The sequence below is a fragment of the Schistocerca americana genome, chromosome 8 (genome assembly GCF_021461395.2).
Source record: "Schistocerca americana isolate TAMUIC-IGC-003095 chromosome 8, iqSchAmer2.1, whole genome shotgun sequence".
Taxonomy (NCBI): Eukaryota; Metazoa; Arthropoda; class Insecta; order Orthoptera; family Acrididae; genus Schistocerca; species Schistocerca americana.
The window spans coordinates 252,639,102-252,645,234 of NC_060126.1; the positions used below are offsets into that span (position 1 = coordinate 252,639,102).

Below are 6,133 nucleotides of genomic sequence, written 5' to 3' on the forward strand. Positions count from 1 at the left end.
CCCATTTTTAAATTCTCTAGCCTACCCTCTCGATTAAGGAATCGAACATTCCACGTCCCGACCCGTGGAATGTGTAAAGAAGCTTAATAATTCTTTTCTTATTGATAAATACAGATAATTATTCCACTCTCATACCAAAGATTTATTTGAAAAGTATTTAACACTGTCAGCCAAAAGAAGATTTACGCTCTTCGTTCATTAGTTTTTGTAACAGTTACCCTTCGTTGTTGTCATGTCCTGGACATTAGAGGTATAAACGAACTGCTCGGTATTGTCAAGTGAAATTGTGCTAAATAATGAAAGCAACTTCTGAAACAATACGATTTTCTCGTTTACAATATCAGGGATCTCAGCTCCTGTAACCCTGGAAGATTATTATTATCTTAGTTTTGTGTGCAGAGTTTATATGGAGGCGACGATCTTCACGACGGCGCTGCTCAACAATAGAGGTACTTGAATGTGTCCATCTCTTTCCCTTCGTGGCCGCTAGTGTCAATTTCAATATTTAGGTCATATTTGTCGTGACATTCAGAACTTGCAATCTTTCTTTCATTTAGTTACGAAGTCCGATTATTTTCTTTCTCAAGTGAAAAAATGCATTTTAACCGTAATTCTTTTTACCCAGGCCACGGGGAATGATAGTACTTAGGATGTACGTACCTCTATCCCGATCGTACGTTCGCATACAACTGAGTGTGTGCCGAAGTAACTATACTTATGACCAATTTCATTTACAGTATTAATTTTTATTTTAAACCACTCACTCGTGAATGTGCATGCCCTCTTATTTTGTGTAGTCAGTCGGGTGTATTCTTTAATAACGTTACTTCTAATGTTCAGTGGCTTAGTCTCCACAATTGAGCTTTGCCTGGGTCGCAACGGCGCTTCACGTGAAATATTTACTATGCGACATTCGTACTAACTGTCATTTCAGAATTACGACCCCGGCTGATTCAGTTTTTAACAATTTAACAGGAAGGTTACAAACACCAGCTTTGTTATTCCTGATAACGAAACCCTCCTGAGTAGTCCCCACCCGGAGATCCGAATGAGTGACTATTTTTCTTCCGAAATATTTTACCGAAGGGGATGCCATCGTCATTAATTCGTTCAGTAGCGCTACATACCGTACGTAAAAAAATATCGTATGTAGTTTCTGCTGGTTTTTAACCGTCAGCAGTACTAGCACAGAACGGCCATGTTGCCTAGTGTTACAGGGCCAGATAAGTCAATTATCCACACCGTTACCACTGAAACTACGAGAACATGTCTGGCCTCTCCGGAGCTACCCATCCGCTCTCGTTTCACCTTCGGATCGGCTTTCTCTATCACTGATGTGCGCAATCCATCCTACCCCGGCAAGGTCCTTGAACTTACATAAGATTTTAGTTTCTTTGCCCCAGTTTTCATTTAACTGTTTAATAGTAGAAACAGACCCTCTGAATTATTTCAATATTTTCGTGCTTCTCAATACCGGTTATAAACCCAATATATACGATCAGCAAATTGGTAGGATGGTTAATGATAAGATAACTTTAACAAGGTTGTGGAAGAACTAAATTTAAGGACGATAAAGGCTACCCATAGCTGCTCAAAACTTGGAAATTATTCGTAAACTCAAGATTTATAATGAGGATTTTGATCAATAGAGAACTCTTCTGCAGTTGAGAACTAATTTTCATAAGATGGAAACAATTACAATGACACATAGTAGATAATGCACTTAATAAACTACGATCAAGCTATTCGTAAACATCACGAAACAAAAAGACGCATTCAAAATGAGTTATTTTCCCAAAATTATAAATCTTCTGATAATTTTTTTATGTTTTGTTTAATATAGGCGTGGTAACAATAAGGATCGTAAGTTAATTGTTGCTCGTAATGAACCACGTGTAAGCTCGATCGAATTTAACGCAGGAAACTCCCGCAAATTGATTCATAAACTAAATTAAGAGCGATGGGATCATAATCAATAAGGCACGAGCTTATTTATCAAAAACAGAAGCAAATCGTAATTACCTCTTTTTCGTGAAACAGATTCAACCATATCACGCATATTCCCGAATCATACTTTCAGATTGAACTTGCTCTATATAAATACTCGATGAAGACGCTGAATAACTTCGCAAAAATAGGAAATGATGATTAACTGTTTGAGCACACTACGTGACAGTTCAGCCACATTGTTGCCATACTTCTTAATTTGCTACCGTACATGTCATTGAATTCAGATAACCCGAAATGCGCATCCTGCTAAAAGTAAATAAAACTGGCATAACTGGGTTCATATTTGGTTAAAACACACTTAAGTTAACAGAAACCAGACTTCCGAAACCTTGCTTTACTTGGCGTTGCAGTATAACAGACATCTTCAGGTTCTTAAGTGCAAACGATTTCAACTTTCAGAGGCGGTTCTGCTTACTACACAAAACATGTACTGGAGGTGACCTGATGATGGTTCGAATTGAGAATAGCCAGTACTAGTAGAAAGAAGAAAGAAGGTGAAGCGGCAAAGAAAACCATTCTTATCGAAATAAATGAATAATTCCGAAATACGCCGAAAGGTGAAAAAGGTCAAATAAAATCCGCCGTTTTCCAGCCTACAACGACCCAATATGAATACTCACTGATGAGCCAAAGAAAGTGGTACAGGCATGCGTACTCCTACACAGAGATACGTAAACACACAGAATACGGCGATGCGGTCGGCAACGCCTATTTCAAGACAACAAGTGTTTGGCGCAGTTGTTAGATCGGTTACTGCTGCTACAATGGCAGGTTATCAAGATTTAAGTGAGGTTGAACGCGGTGTTATAGTCGGCGCACGAGCGATGGGACACATTGTCTCCGAGCTAGCGACGAAGTGGGGATTTTTCCGTACGACCATTTCACGAGTGTACCGTGAATATCAGGAATCCGGTAAAACGTCAAATCACCGACATCGCTGCGGCTGGAAGAAGATCCAGCAAGAACGGGATCAACGTCACAGAAGTGCAACACTTCCACAAATTGTTCCAGATTTCAATGCTGGGCCATTATCAAGTGTCAGCGTGTGAATCATTCAACGAAACATCATCGATAAGCGGTTTCGGAGCTGAAGGCCCACTCGCGTAACCTTGATGACTGTACGACACAAAGCTTTACACCTCGCGTGGGCCCGTCAACACCGATGTAGGACTGTTGACGACTGGAAATATGTTGCCTGGTTGCAAGAGTTTCGTTTCAAGTTGTATCGAGCAGATGAACGTGTAAGGGTATGGAGACGAGCTCATGAATCCATGGATCCCGCAAATTAGCAGGGGACTGTTTAGGCCGGTGGAGGCTCTGCCATGATGTGAGTAGTGTGCAGTTGGAGTGATGTGGACCCCTGATACGTCTAGATACGACTCTGACAGATGATACGCACTTAAGCATCCTGTCTGACCATCTCCATGCATTCATGTCCATTGTGCCTTCCAAGGGACTTGGGCAATTCCAGCAGGACAATGGGACACCCCACACATCCATAATTGCTACAGAGTGGCTCCAGGAACACTCTTCAGAGTTTAAACACTTCCGCTGACCACTAAACTCCCCAGACATGAACATTATTGAGCATATCTGGGACGTCTAGCAACGTGCTGTTCAGCTCTCGTACTGTTTCGGATTTATGGACAGCCCCGAATGATTCCCTATAGAACTATTTCAGACATTAGTTAAGTCCATGCCACAACGTGTTGCGGCACTTCTGCATGCTCGCAGGGTCCCTATAGGATATTTAGGCAGGTGTACCAGTTTCTTTGGCTCTTCAGAGTATATTTCGTTGAACCTCTTGTTGTGATACTCGGGTAAAAGAAGACTTTTCATAGATTTCTGAACCCTACTCATAACACTACATTGAAAGTGTGCTTAATAAACCGCTGCGTAGCGAAGTGGAGGGCGAAGACGGGCAGACATCCAAGCAAGACTCATTTAGTCTGCGTGGGTTGAGCACAGCTTGGTCTGGATGAGAGCAAAGCAGCCTGCTCGTTCTGCTTGACTGCCTAGCTAACAAGCGACCGTGGGCAGATTAAAACCGGAATGTGTACACCTCCGATCCGGGACATGCACGCTTCACCGGACCCCGGAAACTGTGTGCGAACATGAGCGGCTACACGGGCGGATTATCCCACTGATGCCTTAATAAAGCTACTAAATCACAAAAAAAAATTCTTACATAATAAGTTTAACGCCATAAAACTTCGTTCCATCCTCACATTTCAATTCTAAAGTTCAGTTGTTTTCTCCCACATCCCAATATACTGCAGAGACTCGTATGTTCAGAATTCAATTCGCTGCCAAATGTCTGTCTAAAGTGCTCTGTCATGCCGTTTCCGAGAAAAACGGGTGGCGCGATGTGTCTGGGACAGGCAGTACACTGTTATTCGTCAGTCGGTAACTGACCTTCCATAGCAGAGTCTGCGTAAATTTGCCTACTTTGTTCGCACCAGCACTCCTGGAGTTTGTCTGAGAAAGCAAACATTTGGCCAGCGTATTTCCTCCTGCGTCACTCGTGCAGTTCTGCGCTGATGCAGTCATTCATGGCTGAGCCTTCTGCGATCTTTCTCTCACTACTTGCCAGAACCTCTTATCCGCGGATAAGTCTTCAGTTTTTTCCTCTTTATCACATGAGTGAGATACTTTTCAAGGACTAATGTTGTCTCATTGTCGACTGGTAATGCTGCAGCTCTAAACAGAGGGTTTCGTTGGCTGACAGCTGGCAAAAAGTGTTAACGCGCAAAATACTCTCCCTGTCGCACAGGATGGCTTGCTATTATCGCCTAAAATTTATTGACGATGACGAAGAGAAAATGGTCGCACTGGCAGCGTAGATGGCAATGATATAAGCTTTTACGATGTGAAAGACCAGTAAGGTAAAGGTCTACAAGTCACTTCTTGCCAAAAAGAACTTAATTCGAGTTGACAGTATCTTATCAAAGCCAACAACCTTGCCGCAGCGGTAACACCGGTTCCCGTCAGATCACCGAAGTTAAGCGCTGTCGGGCTGGGCTAGCACTTGGATGGGTGACCATCCGGTCTGCCGGGCGCTGTTGGCAAGCGGGGTGCACTCAGCCCTTGTGAGGCAAACTGAGGAGCTACTTGATTGAGAAGTAGCGGCTCCGGTCTCGGAAACTGACATACGGCCGGGAGAGCGGTGTGCTGACCACATGCCCCTCCATATCCGCACCCAGTGACGCATATGGGGTGAGGATGACACGGCGGCCGGTCGGTACCGTTGGGCCTTCATCGCCTGTTCGGGAGGAGTTTAGTTTAGTTTTTAGTATCTTATCAAAATATCCGGACACATATTAGTAGGCAATACTATGGAGCGTCTACCCTTTGTCCTTAAGGCGACTTAACTCTACTGTCGACACTTTCACCCAGCTACCTGACTGTGCAGGCTGAATGGCAGCCCATTCTTCCTCAAGGAGGTATTTCCTCAGGGAGGTACTGATGCTGAATACTCAGGTCTGGAGCGAAACCGACATTCTGACACATCCGACAGGCGAGCCATTTGGGTTCAAGTCGGGTCTCTAGGCGGACCAATCCATTTTCAAAATATTACTGTGCACAAACCATTCCTTCACATATGCTTCTTTATGACAGGTCATTGTCATGCTGGTACATACACCGATTCCATATTTCTCCGCTACTTTACGCTGTATACAATACTGTAAAAGTGTTCATATCCTTCCGCATTTAGCATTTCCTTCAGCGTAATAAGGCACCACGCGCTAACCACGGAAAACGAGCTATACCATAACACCGGTTCAATCGTACTTCACTGTTGGCACAGATAATGTGTACTCTAAGCATTCGCCAAATCCAAACCCTTCCACCGGATAATTGATCACTCCACATAACTCTTTACCAGTCGTCCACTATCCATCAGCGTCGCTCTTCTCAGCATATCAAACATCGCTTAGCACAGACCAGAGAAATGTGTGGCGTTCGAGGAGCAGATCTGCTATTGTATCCCATTCTTTTTAATTCCCTACGCACAGCCATTGTTACAGCTGCACTTTGGAACTTCTGTCGATTTCATGCAATTTCTTAATCACCTCCCGCAATCCTCGACGGTTTCTCTCCATCAGTACATGAGGCCGCCTGG

The 6,133-nt window shown here is 43.6% G+C and overlaps 1 pseudogene; it reads left to right on the plus strand.

Moving 5' to 3' along the window:
* The first annotated feature begins 4,960 nt into the window (after positions 1–4,960).
* LOC124546348 lies at positions 4,961–5,078 on the plus strand (annotated as a pseudogene).
* The last annotated feature ends 1,055 nt before the right edge of the window (positions 5,079–6,133 follow it).